Here is a 15192-nt window from a genome sequence, read left to right on the forward strand (position 1 = left end):
GCCTAGTATGTGGTCAATCCTAGAGAAGGTTCCATGTACTGCTGAGAAGAATGTAAAGTCCTTAGATGTAGGATGAAATGTTCTGTAGATATCTGTTAGCTCCATTTGTGCTATAGTGTCATTTAAATCTACTGTCTCCTTGTTGATCTTCTGTCCTGTTGATCTGTCTATCTCTGAGAGTGGAGTATTGAAGTCCCCCAGAACTATTGTATTGGGGTCTAAGTCTCCCTTTAAGTCCCTTAACAAGTCTTTCAAATGAGCTGGTGCCCTGTAATTTGGTGCATATACATTGATAATCATTATATCTTCCTGTTGAATGGATCCCTTAATCATTACATAGTGCCCCTCTTTGTCTCTCCTGACAGTTTTTGTGGTAAAGTTTATGTTGTCCGATATTAAGATGGCTACGCCCGCTCTTTTTTCATTTCTGTTGGCATGGTATATCTTTTTCCAGCCTTTCACTTTCAGTCTGTATGGATCATTGTTGGAAAGATGAGTTTCTTGTAAGCAGCAAAAAGATGGGTTTTGTTCCTTAACCCAATCAGCCAATTGGTGTCTTTTAACTGGTCAGTTCAAGCCATCAACATTCAATGTGACTATTGAGAAGGAGTAACTTTTCCCTGCCATTTGCCAAAGATATTTTCTAATATCTGGTTTGAGATTCCTGTGATCTTTTGCTGTGAGGTTTCCTTCCTTTATCTTCTTTCATAATGGTTACCGTGTTTCTGTGTTTCTGTATGTAAGACATTTTTAAGCATCTTTTGCAGGGCTGGACCAGTGGCGACAAATTCTTTCAATTTCTTTTTGCTATGAAAAGTCTTAATTTCACCTTCATTCACAAATGAGAGCTTTGCAGGATATAATATTCTGGGCTGGCAGTTTTTCTCTCTTAGTACCTGGGCTATATCTCACCATTCTCTCCTGGCTTGTAGGGTTTCTGATGAGAAGTCAGCTGTGAGTCTAATTGGAGATCCTCTGAGAGTAATCTGACTTTTCTCTCTTGCACATTTTATTATCTTTTTTTGTGTGTGTTTCATAGTTGTGAGTTTGATTATGATGTGTCGTGGTGAGGATCTCTTTTGATCATGTTTATTAGGGCTTCTATGAGCTTCCTGTACTAGGATGCCTCTGTCCTTCTCCAAACCTGGGAAATTTTCTGCTAGTATCTCACCAAAATGGCCTTCTATTCCTTTCTCCTTCTCCATGCCTTCAGGACCTCCTAGAACCCGAATGTTGCTTTTTTTAATAGTATCCTGTAGATTCCTGACAGTATTTTTTAGATTTCTGATTTCTTCTTTTCTTTGATTTGACTGTTTCCTTTCCTATTCTCTGTCTTCTAATTCTGATATTCTCTCTTCTGCTTCACCCATTCTGTTTTTAAGGCTGTCTAATGTGTTTATCATTTGATCTATTTTGTTCTTCATTTCATTTTGGTTTTTTGTCACTACCACAGTTTCATGTTCTACTAGTTGTTTCATTTCATTTTGATTCCTCCTTAATATTTCATTTTTACGAGGGAGATTTTCTATCTTGTCCATTAAGGATTTGGTAGTTCAAGAATTTGTTTTTGAGAACTTCTTAATGTTCTTATCAATTTTTTTGAGATCCGCTTTTTGCATTTCCTCTATTTCTTCATCTTCATAATCTTGGATTGGGGTTTGTTGTTCATTTGGGGGCATCATATTGGTCTTCCTTGTTCTTGTTACCTTGGTTTTTGCATTTGTTGTTTGGCATGTTTGATATAATTTGTTTGTTTGTTTGTTTTTTGGCTGTGGTGTTTTTTTCTCATTATACTATGCCTCTAATTGGGCTGTCTGCTTTAATGGATCCTTAGAGGCTGTGATGGGTGTGGCCAGAGAGCTCAGCTTGATTCTTCAGGTTTAAGGCTGTGCAAAAAGCAACTCACTCAGATTGTTCTCTCCCTTGCCCCTTGCTGGATTTCTCTCTCTTTTTTTTTCCTTGACTCAGTTGGGAAGCTATTCAGCACAGGTGAGTGGAATTGAGTGTAGTTGATATCTGGTCTCTGTGAGTATTCATTTGATCTACCCCAGGGACCACAGAAAGTGTTTATGCAGCCCTGAATGTGTTCTCAAGTTTCACCAAAGTTCCAAAGTTACTGAGTTTGTGAACTCGTTGGTGGTGCTTCACATATGTAAAATGGCGCCTGCTCTTTGTTTTGCTTTGTGAGTGAATAGAGAGGCCTCTGCTTCCCACCACCCCCCCCCCAATGTCTCGGGTTTCTGACGCCTTTTTCTTACCTTCCATTAGTTCCCACACTGGCAAGATTCTGCGTCTCATGTCCTGCGGTTGGGTTTCCACGCGGTGGGCTCCCTGTAGGTCCTCTGTGTCACTAGATCTGGAAGCTTTTCCTCTGCAGTTTTTTTCTTGAATCTTTTCCTGAGGCTACAGTAATTCCACTTTTATGAAACTTTATTTTCACAAACTATGGCACATGTCCTCACTATCCACCATATTGGCTCTGCCCCGAGCCATCGCCTCTTTATGGATCTGTTAAAAGATGCTGATAGGCCGGCGCCATGGCTCAGTGGGCTTATTCTCTGCCTTGCAGTGCTGGCACGCTGGTTTCTAGTCCTGGTCGGGGTGCTGGATTCTGTCCAGGTTGCCCCTCTTCCAGACCAGCTCTCTGCTGTGGCCGAGGAGTGCAGTGAAGGATGGCTCAGGTGCTTGGGCCCTGCACCTCATGGGAGACCAGGAGAAGCACCTGGCTCCTGCCTTTGGATCAGCATGGTGTGCTGGCTACAGCGTGCCAGCCGCAGCGGCCATTGGAGGGTGAACCAATGGCAAAAGGAAGATCTTACTCTCTGTCTCTCACTCACTGTCCACTCTGCCTGTGAAAAAAAAATTTAAAAAGCTGCTGATAAGCCCCATAAGAGTGGTACCAGGTTGATACTCACAAAATGCTGATATGTGGCTGACTTGATATTTTCCATCATTTCCAGATTTACCTAACTCCTTAACCTGACCTGGTGATTCTTGAAGCTCCTTGGAAGATGTATTGTTTCTTTGCTTACCCAAGGAGGAGATGTCACTTTCAATGGTTCCTTTTACCTGGTGGGAGAATTTTGCAGGTGCAGAGTGAGACTTGCACAGGTACCACTTGAGAAACATAGACTTTAGCCTGTAGCTTGAAGATCACTGTTCAGAAATTGAGTAGTGCAGGCTAAGAAACAGACCAGAGGATTCCCTGGTGGGTTGTAGTTCTGAGAATAGGGGCATACCCAGAAGAGGGTTAGCACAGAAAGAAGAGCTGGCCTAAGGGAGTATCTGGTTATGGTACAGTCTGGAAAGTGATTCATTGGGGGGTGTAAGGATAATCAGATGGTACACTGGAGAAGGGGCCAGGGCATGTTCAGGGCTGTTGCAAAGACCCTCTTCCAGGCTTAGACTCTACTGTGGAATAAATTGTCCATCCACTGGAGGTGGAAAGTGTAAATGGTTGGCTGGTGTTGAGCATCATCTTTTCCTCTGTCTTCCTGGTGGGCATGCATAATATACCCTTGTGCCTGTGCACTGCAGGAATGTACCTGGAACACTTCAGGTTTTAGAAAGTTGATATCAGGGCAGGTGTTTTTTTTTGGTGCAGTCTTTCTCCTGTATAGGATACTTACATCTCTGTTCATAGTGCCTTGTGAAAGTCTCAGCTATATCAGTCCTGATCTAGCTCCCTGCTAATGCTGAAAGGCAGCCAATGATGCATCTAGTATTGGGTCCCTGCTACCAATATGGAAAACCTAGGTTGAGAACAAAGCACATGCCTTCAACCTGACCCATCTCTGGATGTATCAGGAATTTGAAGAGTAACCTCTCCTCTCCTCTCCTTTCCTCTCCTCTCTCCTGTCCTCTCATCCCCCTCCCCTCTCTCTCCCTCCCCTCCCCTTTCTCCCACTCCCCTCCCCTTCCCTTCCTTTCCCTCTCTCTGTTTTTTTTAGCTCTTGAAATAGAAGCAAATAAATTTCAATAAATGATTTAAAAAGTATGCAGATGAAAAGATCCTTGCCTCATAAGCTGTAAAAGTCAGCAGCATTTATTATGGGTTCAATCAGAGCTGTAGCCATGTGGTCATGACCAATAGACATTGAGGGTACTGTTATCTTGGATGTAGCATTACAGTGATAAAACCAAACACCTGGTATGGCCATGAAGGGTCATGATTGTCATGTAAGGTTGTGGCAGATGGCTGAACAGGAATGGGGCTAGGGACTTGCTTTCAAGAGGGCTGGGTCCTCTCAGCACTATTCCACAGAACTGACTTCATCCTTCTTGAAATCTTTCTCTTTACTTAAGTTGTGACTTGCCTTTTTCTTTTTCTTCCTTCTTGGTTGATTCTACAGAGATTTCTTTCCTCACTTCTTTCCATAAGTATTGATATTTCTTTATATTGATATTTCTTTTATCACATTCTTTGCTGTATTTTCTTTTTATTTCTCACACTTTATCTTCCTAGGAAAATCCCAGCTTTGTCAGAGGATTGACCATCCTTTTTTATGAGATTATCTTCTCATATTTTTCTTGAAGAAGTGTGAACTCATATGGCAGCCAAGTTCTCCACAAATAAAAGACACCTTCTTTTTTCTCTGAACTCCACACCTGCACAACCAGCTCCTATACTATTCCTCTACTTAGATGCCTACAGACTCACGTGTTATCTGCCTACAGCCTACCCCTAACATCCTGTGAAGTAATGATTATTTCCATCCATTCAGTTCTGTCACAAACCTGACAACCATCTTTTTTCTAGCCACAGCCAGTTGTTCAATATTATTGATTCTATCTCTTTGAGGTTTCTCAAACTCATTGTCTTCTTATCCACATTGTCATGTTCTTGGATGAATAAAAAACTTATATCTGTCCCTTTGACTTAAGTCTTGCTGCCTCTCCTGCCTTCCCTTATTTGCAGATTATGTCATATATTTCAAGGCTTGCCCTTGTCATCAAGGTATAAGCTGCATTGTCTCAAGGTTATGGCTTTGCTACCAACTCCCATCTCTCAGTATCCCCTGTGAATTTTCTGATGCACCAACCAGATACTCTATCTGGCCAATTCCTAACAGATCATCTTCACATCTTTCTCTATGTGCCCTGTTTTTTTCCAAGCACATGTGATTGTAATATCTGAAATTGCATTGAATTTGCTTATAGTTCTCTCTCTCTTTCTTTTGCACACATACACACACACACAGATTGTGAGCACCATTTTAGCTATAATGCAATGGTTGAAACACAATGGTTGCTCAATGAGTATTTGTGGAATAAATGATAATTAAGCAGTGGATGGTCCTATGACATCCCTGGGCCATCTTTCACTGCTTTCCCAGGCCGTAGCAGAGAGGTCGATCAGAAGTGGATTGGAACATCTAGGACTCAAAACAGACCTAATGGGATGCAGGCACTGTAGGCTGTGGCTTTACCAGCTATGCCACAGTGCTGGCCCCTCTTCTTTTGGTTTTATAGCTCATGTCTTTGTGGTCTGATAGAAATGTCCTTGCTCCATTCTTTTGCCCTCATTATGCTCTTTGACTACCTTGACTAATGGGTTATGTTCTGCTATTTGCCAAAGGTTGGACACTGATGTTCAACTTGATATTGGGACATGGTTGGCCTGGATATGGTGGGGAATGATTTGAAGCTATCTTAGTGTGTCTCATTCCTGGGTTATAAACTAATGAATGTTAGATCAATTTTTAAAGAAAACCACAGAGAACACTTCTTTGGACATCACTCTCCAATTTTCATTGTGAAAGTACATGGTGTGCCTCCTCATGTCATTAAGCTGATAAGAGCTTTGCCCATGGTTTTCACCTTGATCCCAGTACTGAGCCACATTATCTTTAACCATCTGCTGAGTAAAAATATTAGAGTGAGAACTCCCAGCCTATCCTGGCTTGTCATTTCCTGTGAATTTTATCTTACTGCCAGTGATTCTGCTTTCCTCTGATATAATGCAGTGTGCAGGTACCTAGACACATGGTCAATTAGGGATTCACAAAGAGGAATGAGCTACCTCTGTTTCCAATTAGGGAGAAAGGATAGGTAAGTGGTAAAGACAAATAAACTAAGAAGAAATCAAGTTAACCTTTGTATCATATTTGTGAAGTAGAATCGCCTTGTAGTCTTCAGTGGTCAAGGGTAAAGTTTAGTGATTATTTATTACTTGCACATACTTTTTGCCTCTCAGGAAGAAGATTTTCAATTTCCTTTAGGCATTTTATACAGATATAAAATAAAATGAAACCCAAAGTCTTCATCTGCCTACTTAAGTGTTTGTGTCTATCCATTCATGCTCTTGGAACTTCTATCAAGTCAGGACATTTTCATAGAGTAGATCAATGACTACCAGTTTTTAAAAATTGATTTATTGTTTATTTGAAAGTCAGAGTTACACACAGAGAGAAGGAGAGGCAGAGAGAGTGAGAGAGAGAGAGAGAGAGAGAGAGCGAGTGACAGAGAGGTCTTACATCAGCTCGTTAACTCCTCAATTGGCTGCAGTGGCTGGAGCTGTGCTGATTTGAAGACAGCAGCCCAGAGCTTCTTCCAGGTCTCCCAGTGAGTGCAGGGCACCAAGGACTTAGGCCATCTCCTGCTTTCCCAGGCCATGGCAGAGAGCTGGATCAGAAGTAGAGCAGCCAGGACTTGAACTGGCTTGAACTGACTTGAACATAGTGGCTTTACCCACTATGCCACAGTGCTGGCCGCAACTACCACTTTAAAAAAAAAGCCATATGCTGGAGCATAATTTTAGTGAGAAATTAGATAGAAATAAGTAGAAAGATAATAAATTTCTATATTTGAGGAATATTTATGAGATAGATCTATTAGGGTTTGTAGGTGGATAAATTCTATGGCTTGTGGGCTAGCCCTATGAATATTTTCAATAGATAGAACATTAGAATGGATCTGAGAAGGCTACACTTATTCAATTTTAGGAGTTAAGAGAATGGAGTGAACAGAATATCTCAGCAAACAAAAAAGATGTTTTACATATCATTGTTTTTTTTCCTCCTAACAAATGTCACATGTCCCAAATTAAAGAGATTTGCTAGGTGTGTATCAACATAAGTTATTTTTCTAGTGAAGGAAGCTGATGACAAAAATGTTTCATTGGTATTTTGATTGGGATCACATTAAATCTGTATGTAATATGGACATTTGATGATATTGATTCTTCTAATCCACAAACATATAAGATTTTTTTTTCACTTTTGGTCTGATTGAAGGTTTTCCAAAGTTTGGTTTTTTTTTTTTTTGCTTGGATATTATTTCTTCATTATCACCATGTCTATTGTTAAGGCATTCCACTGTTTTCATTTATTTGATCTGTTGAATCATTCATTTATAACATTTAATATTGATTTCTCTTTAGAATTTATACATCAGTGTGTAGTTAAGCCAATCCTAGTAGAGATAATCATAGCCTGACATGGTTAAATTTTCATTTTGGCTTCATGATGAAAATTCTTTAAGTTTTCTTTCAATCTGCTGAAAAGTCCTTAAGTTTTATTTTCAGCCTCACTTGATTTACTTTCCTTAACTTTAAAAAATTTCTTGTAGTAAAATAATTTGCTGACCTGTTTTTCAAATTCTTTTACAACTGCTTATCACTCTATCGATTTGCACATTACTGCTTAATACTAATTAAAAGTGTCAAAACAAATTTATGCTAAACTTCTGCATTCCTTTAGTTATCATTGTCTTAACTGAGTCATATGACCTTTTCATATCACCAATATACTATAAAGATCAAATCTTGCTATAAAATTGGGCCTTGGTTGGTTTTTTCTTTGTAACATCAACTTGAGGGGAATTATCTAAGTTTTCTTCCCAACTATTTCATGTCCCCAAATTCTTGAAGTCATTTGACACACTCAATCATTCTCAATTAGCAGGGAATATGTTACTGTAGCTTTTATGGACTTTTAGATAACTATAAATTGAGCTTTCATTTTGAACTACTAATGCAAGTATTTTTACCTTAAGATTTTCCTGGTAATTGCCAATATCTTTGATTTATTCTAATAATTTTTCCTTATTTTTCATTTTAAAGGTAATTTGATACACCTGTTTTCAATAAATACCCTTATATGTGCTTATCAGTTTGTTTTTGATCCACAAATTAACAATTCTACTCACCATAATCACAATATAATTTGCACCCTAATATGAGAAACATTGTTAATCTTTAGTTTGTATTTGAATACATGACTATTGCTTGATTATGTCATCTAATCCTACTGTGTACTGGTACTAGCCAGGAGGCCATGGATGTTGGCTTTTTCATTGTGTTGTAAATTCACTTAAAATTCTGTAAGTAGGAGATTCCAAGATGGTAGAACATGGAGGGACTGTACTGCTCTAGTGTAGGGGAAGTTATTTTAAAATAAGAGTGTTAAGAATGTAATCTCAGAGAAGAATTAGTAAGAAAACTGCAATGGAAACTCCATGGAGGTTAGAGGAATGGTGTGGATCCATGTGGAGGGTGTGGATGCACAGCATGAGCATGAAAACAACATGGGAACCCAGTAGCTTAGAGCCTCATCAGCACCTTCTTTGGAGAATGAAGTGAGACCAGACCACAGCAGCCCAAACCTGAAAGCAGAGAGTCATGAATATGGCCTGGAACCCTGTGGGGGACATTGTACCTGCCAACATAGGGGGAAAAGGGTATGTTTCTCTCTTCCTGACCCCGTTACAACAGCATCCTGCAACTGAGAGGGCAGGAACCATTTTGTACATACATAACAGCTGTGCCAGCTTGTGTTCATGCACCAAGCAAACAACTGAGAGATGTCTGAGTCTGGCTGGGAGGATTGAGAAATGGATGGGCACCCACATAGAACTGTGAGGTGCCCCAAGCCTCCCAGCACATCACAGGCTCTGGGATGTAGGCTGCCTATGCAGAGTACTCACAGGTAGCTGGATCTGGGAGCATCTCCATATCTCTGTGGATGGGACAGACTGGCAGGGCACAGTGACCTGCATTACCCTGTGACCATGGGAAACATGTGTGCTGGGACTATGAAAACACTGTGACTGCAGGTGTGGCTGGGGTTCTTGGTAGCTGCTGTGGGCAGTTCCACATTCTTGGGTTCCCTGATTGCCTGGGAGGAGGGCATAGTTGCAAGATTCACTCACTCACACTGATGACTGCACAGATTCCTTGAGTGGTCCTTATAGTATTGCCAGTGAATATTGCAGTCACTAGGGATGATACCCAGGTTATTGATCACCTTGGATGAGAGGAGGTGAGGGTGAGGTTATGCTTACAGAGCTAATAAAACACTCATATCTGATAAAAAGATCTACCAAACCTAACTCGGATGTCACCTTGGGTATCTCCCCTCAACCTGAGCAATGAACAGGGCTCCCTGACCACACCCTCTGGGTATTCACTGAAAGACTAAAGATGACATTAAGCAATTGTGGCATAGTCTAATGATAAAAGTCATCAGTGGACTTTGATCTTATTCCGATAGGGACATAGTCAAAAGGCTTCCATACTCTAAAGGCTTCCATAGCCTTGGCAAGGCATGACTAGATCCTAGGGAGATTACTGATGCCATAAACAAGAGTGTCAAATTGTTAAGTCAGCAACAGGAGTCACTGTGTACACTTACATCTCATGTGGGATCTGTCCTTAATGTGTTGTCTAATGTGCAGTGATGCTATAACTAGTACTGAAACAGTATTTTTACACTTTGTGTTTCTGTGTGGGTGCAAACTGATGAAATCTTTATTAATTATATACAGAATCAATCTTCCGTATATAAAGATAATTGAAAATGAAAAAAAAAACCTGGTGTTAAATTGGAAATGGCATAGAAAATTAATTAATTTTTTTAAAAAAATATTATGTAGGATCTCTGTCTTTAACGTGCTGTACACTGTTATTTAATGCTATAACTAGTACTCCAACAGTATTTTTTTCACTTTGTGTTGCTATATGGGGGCAAACTATTGAATTCTTTACTTAATATATACTAAATTGATCTTCTATATATAAAGAGAATTGAAAATGAATCTTGATGTGAATGGAAGGGGAGAGGGAGCAGGAAAGGGGAGGGTTGCGGGTGGGAGGGAAGTTATGGGAGGGGGGAAGCCATTGTAATCCATAAGCTGTACTTTGGAAATTTATATTCATTAAATAAAAGTTTAATAAATGAAAAAAAAGTCATCAGTGGAAAAAAATACAAGAAATATCTACACAATGCTCCAAGATAAATGCAGAAATTCAACAAAGAATAAGGAAGACAACATGACACCACCAAAGGAACACAACACTTTAATATTAGAATATCAACATGAGGAGATTGAAAAAATACCTGAAATTGGATTCAAGAAATTAGTCATAGGATTACTCAGAAGTAATCAGAAGCAAATCCATGACTTAAAATATCCATACATGACATGAGTGAAAATTTTCCCATGATATTGAAATTTTAAAGAGAAATCAAAATGAAATATTTGAATCAATAAGTCAATATATCAAATAAAAATGTGTGAATAGCCTTAACAACAGATTTTGTGAGGCAGAGGAAAGAACATATGAGTTTAAAGACAAATCTTTGGGGGCCAGTGCTGTGGTATAGTGGGTAAAGCCAGCACCCGCAGTGCCAGCATCCCATATGGATGCCAGTTCAAGTTCCAGCTGCTCCACTTCCCATCCAGCTCTCTGCTATGGCCTGGGAAAGCAGTGGAAGATGGCCCAAGTCCTTGGGCCCCTACACCCATGTGGGAGACCTAGACAAAGCTCCTGGCTCCTGGCTTCATATCAGTGTAGCTCTGGCCATTGTGGCCAATTAGGGAGTGAACCAGCAAATGGAAGACCACCCTCCTCAGCTCTCCTTCTCTCTCTGTGTAACTCTTACTTTTAAATAAATAAGTAAATCTTAAAAAAGAAGGCAAATATTTGAAAATTTTAGAGTAAGGCCAAAACAAGGAGGATAAAAAATTAGAAATATTAAAAACACCTTGGAGATGTATAAGATACTATCAAATAACTCAATCTTTGGGTCATAAGAATTCCTGAAGGTGTGGAAAGAGAGAATAGATTACAAGGCCTTTTTAGTGAAATAATTACAAAACAAGTTCCAAATTTGGAGAAAGAAAGGGACATCCAAGATTAGGAAGCATATGGAACTTCTAATAGACATGATCAGAAAAGATCTTCATCACAACACATTGCAATAAAACTCATCAACTAAAACATAAAGAAAAGATTCTAAAATGTGCATGAAAGAAATGCCAAATGATTTTCAGAGACTCTCTACTTGGACTCACAGCAGAATTCTCATCAGAAACCCTGCAGGCTAGGAGATTGGCAAGATATGATCCAAGTGTTAAGAGAAAAACACTGTCAACCAAAAATCTGTATACTACAAAGCTCTAATTTATGGGTGAAGGTGACATTCCATAACAAACAGAAATTGAAGGAATTTATCACCACACATTCAGCTTTACAAAAGATGCTTAAGGATGTGCTACACAAACAACAGAAACATGATCATCCTTATGAAAGAATAGAAAGGCAAACCATCTCCCAGTAAAAGTACAAAGGAAGTCAGAAGTAAACAAAACAAATATTTATGAAAAAATGGCAAGGCCAAATCATTACTTAGCAATAGTAAAATTGAAGTAAATGGCCTCAACTCTCCAGTTAAAAGATGTGGCTTGGCTGAAGGGATTAAAAAACAAGACATATCTGCATGCTGCCTACCAGAAACACATCTCACTAACAACAATATCCACAGACTGAAGGTGAAAGGATGGAAAAAGATACCCCATGCTAATAGAAACAAAAAATAGCTGATGTAGCCATCCTAATATCAGACAAAAATAACTTTAACACAAAAACTGTTAAAAGAGACACAGAAGCTCATCGTGTAATAATCAAGGGATCAATTCACAAGAAGATGTGACTATAGCAAATGCATATGCACCAAATTTCAAGGCATTTGGTTGTATAAAAGAAATATTAATGGATCTAAGGAGACACATAAACTCCACTACAGTAGTAATGGGGGACTTCGATACCCCATTTTCACCAATGGAGAGATCAACCAAACAGAAAATGAGAAAGACAGAAAACAGAGTTATTTCAGGCTGTAGACCAATCATATCTAACTGATATCTCCAGAACTTTTCATTCCACAATTGAATAATACATTATTCTCAAAGTGCATGAAACTTTTTGTAGGATAGGTCATGGGTTGGCCATAAGCAAGTCTCAGCAAATTCAAAAAACATCAAATAATAACATTCATCTCTCTGTCCACAATGGAACGAAGCTGGAAATCAACAAACCAAAAATCTCCAGGGCACATTCAAACATATGGAGACTTGGCAACATGCTCCTATTAAAAAGGGGGTGATAAAAGAAATCAAAAGAGAAATACAAAAAATTCTGTGAATGAATCAAGGCTACAACACAACATTTTAAAACTTATGGGATCCAGTAAAAGCAGTGTTGTGGGGAAAGTTTATAGCAATTGGTGCCTACATCAAGAAATTGGAAAGGCAACAAATAAATGGGTTATTAATGTACCTCAAGGATCTAGAAAAACAATAAAAACAATCTCAATATTATTAGGAGAAAAATAATTAAAATTAGATAAGAAATAAACAGAAATGTAACCAAAATGCAATACATATTATAGAACTGAAGAAATTTTTGGAAAAAAAATGAAACACCATTGGACCACAAACCAAAAAAATTAGATAAAATCACATATAAAAAGGGAAATGTAACAATAGATCCCACAGAAATGCAAAGAAGCATCAGGACTTACTACAAAGAGCTGTATGACAAAAAATTGGGAAACTAGAAGATATAGATTTCTGTACATATAAAACCTACAAAGATTGAACATAAAGATATAGAAGACCTAAACAGACCAACAGTCAAGATGAAGATTGAGTCAGTAACAAAGACCCCACTAACAAAGAAAAGTCCAGGACTGGACAACTTCACTCCTAAATTCTGCCAGACAATTAATGAAGAACTAACTCCAATTCCTCTCAAGCTATCCAAAACAATTGAAATGGAAGGAATTTCTCCAACTTTCTTCTATGAAATAAGCATCACCTTAATTCTAATCTAGGAAAAAGATACAGCAGAGTAAGCAAATTATAGACCAGTTTCCCTGATGTAAAAATCCTCATCAACACACTAGCCCACTGAATCCAACAACATGTTGGAAAAATTATTCACCTAGACCAAGATGGATTTATAATTGGTTCACAGGGAGGTTCAAAATTACAAATCAATAAATGTGATACATCACATTTACAAAGTGAAGAAAAAAAACTTATGGTTACCTCAATAGATTCAGAGAAGGTATTTGATATGATACAACATCTTTTCATGATGAAAACATTAAACAAATTTGGTATAAAAGGAATATTCCTCAACACAATCAAGTCAATTTATGACAAACTTATAGCCAACATTTTATTGAATGGGGAAAATTTGTAAGCATTTGCAGATGAAATTATCCTATATGTAAAAGATCCAAAAGTCTTCAGTAAGGACGACTGGAACTGATAAAAGAATTGGTGGTAATTTGACAGGATATGACAGTAACACCAAAACAAATCATCAAAAGCCTTCATATTCACAGGTAAAACCATGGCTGGGAAAGAACTTCTAAGATCAATACAGTTCATAACAGCTGCAAAAATTTAAATACCTAGAGATAAATTTAACCAAGGAAATCAAATATCTCTATGATGAAAATTACAAAATATTAAAGAAGGAAATATAAGAAGACATTAAATACTGTAAAAATTTCCAATGTTCATGGATTGGTGCATTGGAAGTATAAATATCATCAAAATGTCCAGAATACCAAAATGATTCACATACTTAATGTGATCTCATTCAAAATACCAAACATTCTCCTCAGATCCAGAAAAAATAATGCTGAAATTGGTATGGAAATACAGTAGAGTCAAAAGAGAAAAGGCAATCTTATACAACAAAAACACAGCTGCACTCACAATACCAGACTTCAAGACATGATACATGACAGTCATAATCAAAACAGCCTGGCACTGGCACAAAAGCAGACATGTAGATTAGTGGAACAGAATAGGAACAACCGAAATCAATCTATGCTTCTACAAACAACTTATCACTGACAAAGAAGCTAAAACCAATCTCTGGAGCAAGGCGAGTTTTGGCAACAAATGGGGCTTGGAAAACTGGATTTACTAGTGCAGACATATGAAGCAAGACCCCTACACCTTCCACCTCACACAGAAATCCATTCAAAATGGATCAAAGACATACATCTATGACCCACTACAATCAAATTACTATAAGTACATTGTGTAAACTTCTGGAAAAGACCCTAGAAGCACAAACAGCCAAAGCCCAATTGATAAATGGGATTACATCAAGTTGCAAAGCTTCTGCCCTGCAGAAGAAACACACAGCAAACTGAAGAGGCAACTGACAGAATGGAAGAGAATATTTGCAAACTATCAACTGATAAAGGATAAATATCCAAAAACTACAAAGGGCTCAAGAAACTAAACAACAATGAAACAAACAATCTAGTTAAGAAATGGGCACAGGACTTAAACAGACATTTTTTACAAGAGGAAATCCAAATGGCCAATAGACATAAAAAACTGCTCAGGATCAGTAGCCATCAGGGAAAAGCAAATAAAAATCTAAATGAGGTGTAGGGTTAATATTATGTGTATAAAATAAATTGATTGAAAACATCAATAAAAAATAAGAATGAGAATAGAAGAGGTAGGAGGAAGAAGAGTGGTGGGAGTGCAGATGGGAAGGAGGGGAGGGTGGTAAGAACAATTATGTTCCCAAATTTGTGTATATATAATGAAATGAAATTGTTATACCTGTTTAGATTTATTTATTGTTTGATAGGAAGAGAGAGAGAGAGAAAGAGAGAGAGAGAGAGAGATCGTCCATCCACTGGTTCATTATCCAGATGGCCACAATGGCTGGAGTTGCACAGATCAGAAGCCAGGAGCCAGGAACTTCTGTGTCTCCCACATGGATGCAGGGGCCCAAGGACTTGGGTCATCTTTCACTGTTTTCCCAGATCATAGCAAAGAGTTGGATAGGAAGTGGAGCAGCCGAGACTCAAACTGGTTCCCATATGGGATGTCAGCCCTGCAGGTGGCAGCTTTACCTGCTACATGACA

This window comes from Lepus europaeus, chromosome Y (assembly GCF_033115175.1).
Source record: "Lepus europaeus isolate LE1 chromosome Y, mLepTim1.pri, whole genome shotgun sequence".
Classification (NCBI taxonomy): Eukaryota; Metazoa; Chordata; class Mammalia; order Lagomorpha; family Leporidae; genus Lepus; species Lepus europaeus.